The following is an 11359-nucleotide window of genomic DNA, read 5'->3' as shown; positions in this document are numbered from 1 at the left end:
AATATCCTGGTGTGATTGAAGGATATAGTGATGTAAATTGGATCACCGGGTCAAATGATGTAAAATCCACGAGTGGTTATGTATTCATACTTGGTGGAGGAGCTGTCTCTTGGAAATCTTCCAACCAGACATGTATTGCTCGCTCCACAATGGAATCTGAATTCATTGCTTTGGATAAGGCTGGGGAAGAAGCGGAATGGCTCCAGAATTTCCTAGAGGATATTCCATTCTGGCCCAAACCTGTTGGACCAATTTGCATACATTGCGACAGTCAAGCAGCAATAGGTAGGGCAGGGAGCGTTATGTACAACGGGAAGTCTCGTCATATACGACGTAGACATAACACCGTAAGACAACTGCTCTCTAGTGGAATTATCACAATTGACTATGTAAAGTCAAGTGATAATGTGTCAGATCCACTAATGAAAAGCCTAGTGAGAGAGGCAGTTGAAAGATCATCTAACGGAATGAGTTTACGGCTTAGGACAAGTCAGCATGACGGAAACTCTATCTAGCAGACTGGAGATCCCAAGAGCTAGATTCAAGGAGAAAAACAAAGTTGTGGCTGACGGTTCGACATTGTCAATTAACTCAATCCATTCTCATGATGAAGACAATGTTCAGGGAAAGGTTAAGACTCTAAGGATTGTTAATGATGTAATAAAGCTTAAAGTTTTTAATGATTTGCTAAGTTTGGTAGATTTGACCAAATAGTGTATCTACGAGATGACACGGTTAGAAATCACCTATATGAGTGTGAAGTGGAAGCCGCTTCAAAGAGAATTTTATGTCAAAAGCCTATTCTCTATACACTCATGAAACCAGGAGGTGTTCATGGCTGAAACGAACACAACCGTAAGAATCATAAACAGTAAAGGTTAATTGTGTGACACATGGTTGTCTAGGTATACACCAAAGTTCGACGGTTCAAAGATATCACATCTACCGATTGACCGAGTATATCTGACATATGTTCACTACGGAAAGTCCAAGGGGAAACCTACTTATCCAGATGCAATTAATCCTTGCTTGTAAATTGTCCGTGCATTCCTATGTTATAACTATTCCCCATCAATGTGGGGGATTGTTGGGTATGTAGCAAGAATTGATGGGAAATAGAGGGAAGGAGAGGAATTTGAAAAGTTTAGAACTTGAAAGGTTGGGAACTTGAAAAGTCCTCTAATACTTTAATGAAAAAAGGCAATAGTCCCTCATCGGTAATGGAAATGAAAATAGGAGAGTTTAAATAAATAAACACTCATATTAATTGTTAAAAGGGTTGGAAAGAGGGACCCCCCTCGCGCCGTCGTCGTCGTCGCTCGCTCGCTTCGGCTTCGGCTTTGGCTTTGGCAAATGATCGATCGAGAGATAATTTTTTGGACAAATTTATTTTAATTATTTATTTAATTAATTAAATGGCCAAAAATTATTTTCAATTAATTAGTTGATAACAGAAGTTAACCGAAATGTTTTCAACTTTTTAGTTAACCCGACCCGACTCGGATCCGCGCGCGTGACCCGTTTTAAATTCCGTTATATTTAAAAAATATTCCCGCCATGACTGTTCTGAAAGGCTGCAACTTTCAGGAACAGTCAATACCATTTGAAAGTTTACAACCTTTCATTAATGGTCGTGTCAATTCTGAAAGGGTTGCAACCTTTCGGAATATATTCTTCTTGCCTATAAATACCATTCAGTCTTCAGAATATTTCCAAACGAATTTTCTGATCTTCCTTTTTCTTAAAAAACACATATTTCTTCGTGTACTTTCCTGCTGTGGATTGATTTGCTGACAGTAGAGTTTTTGGTATCTATACTCTACTGATTAAGATCATTTACCCTGGGAGGTTATATTCCAAATCAAACCTCGGATACTAGAGGGGAATAATTTCCTTAAGGGGACACTGTGAATTCAGTGGACTTGATTTTCTTCCTAAATTATCAAAAAGAGTATTCCAGATTCTGATAAGTTTTACAGATTCAATTATTTTTTACAAATAAATTTCTGTTCATCTTATTTACTGGTTCTAAAAATCTCAGTTACTTCGTGTATCTGACTGATTTATTACAACTTGTAATTTCTGATTTTCATAACACAGATTGGCAACAATTCACACATGCATCTAAAGGTTGCTAACAACAAATCAAAAGTTGTCCAAATATTTCATAAATCACATCAGATAACAAGTTGAATATATTGTTACTAACATGGTTGGCTGAAAAGGTAGTTGTCATTCAGTTGAAAAGGATGATGTTTCAGCTGGTACATGTGATTGATGACCCTTAAAGAGTTCTTTCATTTTCAGTTTTTCTTTCATTGCATCTTCTAAAGTAGACAGGCGATCGTTCAAGGATTTGTTTTTCCTCAGTCAAGCATTTGTTCTCTTCATTCAAGGATTTGATATCCTCTCTAGTTGATCGTAATGCAGATAACAATTCGGCTTTTGAGGAAGTTCCACCTTTCATGTCTTTTGCCTTTACTTCACCCCCAAATCCAAATACGTGGCTACGAGTTTGAGGTCCACGACATTTTTCAACAATCTCTATGGCAGGTAAAGATGGATCTGCTTAAGCCATTTCTTCGAGTTGAGCCTACAAAAATATATCAAAGAATATTTTCTATTATAACTCATTACAATCTTAAGTAATTAACATATTTAATTTACAAAACGCACATGTTTTTCAATAGCTTCAGGTTCAACAAACTTGTTATCTTTCTTACGAGTCTCAAAGAAAATAGTTGCCAAATCTGGTGGATTGACATCTTCGCTCCCTTCACATCAAAGTCAAACATGTCAAGTAACACACACCTCATAAATATTTCGTTTAGAAAAGTAATTTTATCATAATACCTTTTGATAAATAATCTCTCGAATGGTCTTGTTACCAATACGATGAAACATCTTTAGCTTTGCTCGATTTGCTGCATTCCTAGTGCTTCTTGCCTATATTTGTTCACAGTAAGCTTCTAGTGTAAGTACTTAAAAATCACAGAAAAGTTGTCTTTAATTGGGGGTGGAAGCGGAATTAAGAAGAAGAGAGTTGCTTGGAAGTACTTAGTGATGATTGGCCGAGGGGACTTCCATCATGTAGCTGGGTACAAATAAGCAAGTTAAAGACGAGTAGGCAGGGCGTTAGAAGAAGAGAGTTGCTTGGAAGGACTTATTTTATTATGAGGGGTAACCCTCTTTTTATACAAAAATGTACTACTTTGGCCAAGTGGCCGACACTACTTTACACATGGCCTTTTTTATTTCGGCCGACACAAGAAAACAAAAAACTTTTACATAATGGCCTTTACTTTTTACATATGGCCGACAACTTTATTACTTTACATAATGGACTTTACTTTTTACATATGGCCGACATACTACTATTCATAACTTTATATCTTTACATAATGACCTTTACTTTTTATTCTAGATGTACTTCTGGGATATAATTGTCTTCACCGTCACATTTTGTGCATAGATGATCTGGGTATTTTTGGCCTACTAATTTACAGTATCTAGTCATCAGATTTGGTGAAATAAAATTTTTTCTGATAGCTCTTGTGGTAGGTGGCTCCTCTGGTTTCAGCAAGCTCAATATCCATTGGCGTAGTTCTTCCATATCTGCTGTTTTTAGCTCTCTGCAATTGGAGTATATCATCGTCTGGTCTCAATTGTAGTAGCTCCAAATTGCATTTTCATTTAGATAATTGTTCGATAATTCATTCAAAATGGTAGCTATCCCAATAGTCCTTTTATTTGCATAGAGTTCTGGGATATTTACCCTTTGTATTTCTTCTTGTACTTCTATTTTTTCCGGGATTATCATTTCTTTGGTTAAACCTATTTTGATAACTTGTATTATAGGTTTAATTTCTTCGTATAATATCTCTGCAGTTGCTGAGTAAAACTTTATATAAAATAAAGTTCCTTTAGTTATTCTTTTATAATGTAGAAATGCTTTGTGTAGTTCTGGTATCTTAGCTACTTCTTCTCCTGTTGTCGTGTATACTGTACTTAAAAGTCCATAATTGTAGCAAGTTGCTACTAGATTTGAATTGGTACTTGGTTGTGCTATAAGTTTATTATATCCCTGTAAGTGTTGGGTTATATAATTTTCATTTGGATTTTGGGTTTTTTTAGCTCTGGGGTTTAGATTCAAAAAGGTTTGGATTTTGTGTATATTTTCTATATACGTCCTGGTGATATGGTTATATATTTGTTTATGTGAGTCCAAACTGGTTTTGTAGGTATTTATTTGTGGAGGTACAAATATGTCTTTTTGGGTATTTTCTGAAAGGTATGGTTTGGAAAATAGCTTATTCATATTGGTATTTGTGTATTTTATCTTATCATCTTCCTTTTTTGTAGTTGATCCTCCTGTAGATGTGCTACCTGCAGCTGTATATATCATTTTGTTATGGGTTTTAAGGTGTTTCCCAACGTCACCTTCTAGCTCCGCATGTTTTGAGTCATACTGCTGACTTAGCTCCGCATGTTTTGAGTCATGCTGCTGACTACTAACTGTCTCTTTTAGTATTTGTACTTCGCTTTCTATTTTCTCCATTTTCTGACAAAGTATTGTCATTGTAGTTAGTATTTTTTCCATTGTATCTTTCTCTAGAGAGGTAATCTGCAATGAGATTTTTGTCAGTCTTGATTACTTCAATTGTAAATGTAAAATTTAATATATTCAATACTAATCTCTTTATTTCTTTTGTTGTAACTGAATCTTGTAGCTTTTTGGTTATCCACCACTTTACCTGTGTATTGTCTGTTCTCACAATAAATTTATTGTAAACAATATATGGTTCAAATGCTAATAAACATTTATATAGTGCAAACAATTCTTTTCTATTTATTTTCCATTTTATTTGTGCTTCTGCATAGGATCCTGAGTGATATCTGCAATGGTGTTCTATTTTTTCTTTGTCATATTTATATTTTAGGACTCCTCCATAACTGTGATTGCTCGAATCCGTTTCAACAATATAAGTAAATGATTTATTTTCGGGAAAATATAGTTTTGGTAGTTTCTTACATAAGTTTTTGATATTTCTTATATGTTCTTTATCTTTATTGTCGAAATGATATTCGACATCTTTCTTAAGTTTTTTGTGTAATGGTTTTAAATGTTCTGCTAATTTTGGTATGTATTCTCTTACTTGGTTTACTAATCCTAGGAAGGATTGTAATTTCTTTTTTGTATCTACATTTTCATCAAGGGTGATTATTTTTTGTACTATGTGGGTTTGCATCTTTATCCCATTTTTATCTATTTGTATTCCTAGAAATTCTATCTGTTGTTTCATAATTTCTGCTTTCTTTTTACTTAGGCTTATACCAGAATGTTTAATTATGTGTATAAATTTCTCTAATAACCTGATATGTTCATCTTGTGTTTTTGAATATAATAATATATCATCTATATAGACAATGCAATTTTCTAATTGATTAAAATAATTGTCCATAAAATGTTGGTATCTACCTGGTGCATTTTTATATCCAAATGGTAGAACATTCCATTCATAAAATCCTTGTGGTACAGTAAATGTTGTTAGCTATTTGGATTCTTCTTCTAGTTTCAAGTGATAAAATCCTAATTTACAATCGAATTTACTGAAATAATTATATCCTTGTATCTGTCTTATTTTTAGTATCTTATTTGGTATTGGGTAATTATATGTTTTTGTTTTAGCATTTAAGCTGCGATAATCTATCACCATTCTACTTTTACCTCGTTTTTGTTCACTATGTTTATTAACTATAACTGCTGGACTTGTATGTTTACTATTGCTTTCTTGTATATAATTATTCTTCAATAGTTCATCTATATGCATTTTGAATTCTTCTAAATCATCAAAATTATATTTTAATGGTTTTTGTGTTATTATACTATTTTCATCTATTAATTCAATTTTTACTTTCATCTTATGCTTTTCCCATCCTTGTAATGAATTTTCACTATATAATAATTCTAGTTGTTCGTTAATTATTTTAACTTTATCTATTGTAAATATGATAATTTCTAATTGTGTTATTTGATTTTTACTTATATTTTCCATTTCCTGGTTTATTTTTTCACTTCCTTTTATCCATTCTGTGGGTTTACGTTTCTTGTTATTTACTCTTTTTGCTCTTATTTTATTTCCGCATGATGTAGTAAACCACCAATGTGTTTTTGTTATAATATGTGGGTAAAATCTTTCTAAAAACGGCATTCCTAATAACATATCTTTTGTTGTAAATTCAAAATTGTACATTTCTTCTATTGTTAGTATTTTATTCCATATTTGTATTTTTTTATATTTTTTGCTTTATATGTAATCATACTACCTTCATTATTAAATCCTGTCACTATCATAGGTGTTTTTAATTTTTCCCATTTATCTTCTGGCTAACAATTATATTTACATATATTTGCTTCTGCTCCTGTATCTATCATGGGGGTATAATACCTGTTGTGGTATCCTTCTACAATAATTTTTGCAAATATATATATTTTCATTGTTCATTTTGTTCTTTTGATAATTATTTTCTTATTTTTGTAAGTTATTGTTAATTGTTCATTCTCTATATTATATGGTTTAACTTTTTCCAACCATTTTATTCCTAGGGTGATGTTCTGGCTTCCTTGGTAGATTTTAAATGGTATTACTAATGGTATTCCTCCTATAATTATTTCTTTTTCTGTTATTTCTTCGTTTGTGGTTACTATCTCACTAGGTAATCCGGGGCATAAGTGTCCTGCTTTTATAATTTTTGTTTCTAACTAATTCTCTCGTTATAAAATTCTCTTCTTGTCCTGTGTTTATTAAAATTTTATATCTTCTTTGGTCTATTATTCCTGTTACAAAATAGTGGTGTGGTGTTATCTCTTCTGTATTTAATGAATTTTGCGAGATTTCATAGTTTCTTTTAGATGTGCTCATTCTTGATGAGGTAGTTCTAGTTAATGTATTTGGTACATTTGAAATACTCAATCTTTCTTTTACAATTTCTAAATCTTCTTCTATGTCAATTTCTTTATAGCTATAGTCATTGTTGTCTATTATAGTAATTCTTCTTTCAAAAGGATTTTCTATTTTTATTTTACCAATTTTATTTCTTGCCGTTACTTTATGTTTTGTTGTTGGTATATATAAGTTTTTACTTCTTGCTGTAAATATTTTACTACCTGGTGCTAGTTCTATTCCAGACATTTTTCAATATAGAACTAATGATTTATCTATATTTCTATCTGTTAATGCTACTGAGTAGTTGACACTTATTATAAATTTAAATTTTTGGTATATTAAGTTTCCTTTTACTGCACTAATTACGCTTTTTTCTATAGGGTATATAATTCTATCATCTGCTAAATATATTTCAATAGGTGTATCTATTCCTTCTCTAAAACAAGCTTTTATCAATATTTTTGTTCCTCCTAAATGTACGTATTTTATGGGTGTTTTAGCTTTTATATCTTGTATTTCTTTATTTATTATCCTCTTATTTAGTATAGGTATTTGTGCCTTTCCTTTTATATATTTACAATCTATGATGTTTTCTTTCTGGCTAACTACATAGTATTCGTCCTTTTGTCTTTTGAACCAATTTCTTAAGGTAGGTATTTCAAGTACTTTTTCAACACTTAAATCTAATTCTTTTCCTTTTATTTGTTCAAAGATTGTATTATCAAATATAATTTTTTGTTCTGATAATTCTTCATTTTAATAGTCTTCTTTGGATATTATTTTTATGTCATCCTCAGACATTAGATTTCTTCATCATTATCTAGATCAATATTTGTTTCTTCATTTCCTAATTCAGTTTCTATATCCGATACTTCATATATACTATCATTTTCACTTAATTCATAGTCTATGTAATCTATTTGCATGTATTTGTCATTGTCTATAATTATTTCTGCAAGTTGTTTTCCTTTTGGATTTTTAGGTAACTTACAATCTCTAGCTAAATGTCCTATCTTTCTGCAGTTGTAACAAGTACATTCTGATAGTTTTCTCTTTGGTCTATACGGTCTTTTTATTTTATAATTTTTTACATAATATCTTTGTCTTGGTTTTTTGTATTTATATCTAGTTTTGGTTTTCCTATAATTTTTGTGTCGTTTAGGTCTTTGTTTTTTATAATATTTATTTGTACAACCAAACTGTGGTGCTGTTTTATCTTTACAACATGCTAGATTTTTAATTAGTACTTTCTCCATTTTTATTTTTTCTTTTTGGTTTTCGCATAATTGTACAAACCATAGATGTAGAAATTTTATTCTAACTCCTAAAGTATCTGTTAATCCTTTATTGTTCCAATCTTTAATTATTTTTGTACTAAATGGTTCTGGTAGTTTTGTAAAATATTGTTGTCTTATTTCTTTTGCTTCATTTATATCATATCTTTCTTTATAATAATATTCTTTAAATGCACATGTGTATTCTTCTATATAGCACATTTTACATATAACTAATTTTGTCATAAGTTGTCTATTTGTTATTTTTTCTCTATTTTGTTCTTTTATTTCTGTAGTCATGCCACCAAATTCATTTCGTATTGCTAATTCATATTTATCTAGTATATCTATATTTGTTGTTGATGGAGACCCATCTATTTTCTTATCACTCCTAAGTGTTTCTAGACTTTCTGGGGGTAAATTTTCTATCCATAATTTCGTTGTTCCAACAAATGTTCTTTCTATATATCCTGGCGTTTCTTTTGTTGTTATTTTGTTATCAATTAGTTGTTTAGATATATTTACTACCCATAATAAGATTGTTTTATTTATATCTATAACACAATCTAGATCTAAAAAGTTATATTGTTCAGTTATTGGTCTAGGCGTCCATTTTTTATTCAATCTACTATTCCATATTGCATTTGTTCTATCTGATCGTTCATAATTATCTGTATAATAAGCTGGTGTTGTCCATCTGGGACTACTCCTAGGACTATTATCCGGGGTTTTAACTCTTGATGTGCTAGGTTGATTTATATCTCCTGTATTTATTTCTAATTTTTTCGGCTTATTTTCTTGTTATAGAAGTTCTGTGTATGTTTCGCTTGTATCACTTATTTCTGATTTTTGATCGTTCATTGTATCTGATTCATTTATTTCGCCTATTTCGTCTATTTCAAGATTTTCATTTAATTTTTGTTTCATCTTATTTATTTCATTAGTCAATTCAAGTTCTTTATCTTTTTCTATTTGTTATTCTTTTTGTTGGGTTTCATATAATAATTTTAGCTTAGCTAATTCTTTTTCTAATTCGCTTATTTTTGTATTTTTTAGTTCTTCTAGATGTTGTACTTCCTGCTTTGCTTGTGTTTTTATTTTTTCAATCTCTTTTGATTTATCTATTTCTTCGTTTTCCTTTGTTATTCTTACCATAGTTGTTAAACTATCTTCTAATTTTGTTGTTTCCTTTTCTAACATTAAATACAAGTTATTTCCTATTTTTTTATATCGTCTTCCTAAATTTGAAAATATTATTTTTATTACTAATCCTTCTTGATTTTCATATGTTTTTTCGTCTACTGCAAATTCTTCTTTATTCATTATGATTCATGTTGTAACTAATATCATGTTGTGATTTATATTCGAGGCAATTTATTTGTATTTCTAGCATAAATATAACTTTTCTTTGTGCTAATATTGATTTATTACATACTCCTGCTAACATATTTTCTTCTAGTCTTCCTTTTCTGTATTTTAACTCTTGTCTTATTTCAATTATTTTCTCTATCAGTTGTTGCTTATATATTTCTTTATTCATATTATTTTTTCAGATAACAAACATATTTATATTCTGTTTTAGAAATTAGAAAGCCCTGTTGGCACATTTAACTATGCCAGAAATAGAGATGATGCAGACTATTAGGTTTGTTTTCAGGTCTATTAGTTTCTAAAGATGGAAATTAAACTGTATAAAAGAGTAGAAAGCAAACTATTAACTCAATAGGTGTACCTGAAAACTTTTCGAAGCAAAGTGTTCTTTTACTAACCATTTCCATTCTTTTTTATCTACTCCTCTTGGGACATTCTTAAGAGATAGTTGGATAGGCTTGTCCTTCACATATTTTGCATGCAAGTGTCCTCTCCATTTGTTCCATAACTCTTTCATCCATTCCAATATATGATCACGATGCTCATTCATATCAACACTCTCAAATTTGTGCTACAACAAGATGATTTGAGTTATTATTTTCAGAAAAAAAAGAGGTATCATAACATCAAGTGTATATTTGTTACCTCAACTACTGCCCACATGTGATTCAATTTTTCTTGCTTAATATCATGTCACGATGATACCCCCAATGGACAAATATTACGATCACGCACAATTTTTCCCAAATGCCTCGAAAAAAGATTGCTATTTGTTCCAACCGTTCGATTATTGTAAAAGGTGACTTTTAGGTTTTGTCCAATTTCAAGTGAAGCAACGTGTTTGCACATGTTGCTTCCTCGAACTCTTCTTATCTTTTTAGGATAAGATGACCCTACAAAAACATAATTTTATAAAAACTATAGCAATCAACTAGCTAATTGATACTTCCTAACATATGAATTCAAAATATCATACCTTTTTCTGTTGTTTGAGAGTGGTTCATAACTTGATCAATAGATGGAGGTAATGAAACATTCGTTTGCATATTCTCTTTCTTAAGAATCAATTTTTTCATTTTTTGAATTTCTTGATTAGCATATATGTTAGAATTCAATTTTGTGCATTTAGAAGGAGTTTGCATATGTCGATTATCAGAAACATCAATCTTGTTGAAAGATTCGACCTCATGTTCATCACTTCCCAAAGAGGAGCTCAAAGATCTAGTTCTCTTTTCAAGTCCCTTTCCTGTAGCACCTAGACTCACTTAACTTCATTAGTCATGGGAGATGCAATATCAATTTGCATATTCTCTTTCTCAAGAGCCATGGAGTTCTTATGCATCATTCGTATTCCTTGACTAGTGGACATGATAGAGTTTTTAAGTCCTTGTCCATTCCCTGTAGAACCTGAAAAAAATAAATCACGCAACTAATAGTTTAGCACAGTTTGCTCCATATTAAAGGTAAAAGGTCAGATAAGGTCCCTTAAAGTGAAAAAATACAAAATATCTTACTTGTTTCAATTTCTTTGATGTACTTCTTAACTAGATCACTTGATTGAGGCAATGAATTACTGCTAGATGGAAGACCTCCCTTCTCACCCAAAGATTTAAGACCTCGTCCTCGACCTTTTCCAATAGCACCAGGCGCAACAAACGTATATCTGATAGTACTCTTCATATTAGAACCAATCTCATTTTCAATCTTCAATGGTTTCATCTTGAACCTGAAAAAAGAGACAAAACAATAAAAATTAAACTTGAAACT

The 11359-nt window shown here is 31.1% G+C and overlaps 1 pseudogene; it reads right to left on the bottom strand.

The window, feature by feature from the left end:
* Positions 1 to 2284: 2284 nt before the first annotated feature.
* On the bottom strand, positions 2285 to 10668 carry LOC107024947 (annotated as a pseudogene).
* Between the last annotated feature and the right edge of the window lie 691 nt (positions 10669 to 11359).

This window comes from Solanum pennellii, chromosome 7 (assembly GCF_001406875.1).
Source record: "Solanum pennellii chromosome 7, SPENNV200".
Taxonomy (NCBI): Eukaryota; Viridiplantae; Streptophyta; class Magnoliopsida; order Solanales; family Solanaceae; genus Solanum; species Solanum pennellii.
This window is presented reverse-complemented; position numbering and strand designations above follow the sequence as displayed.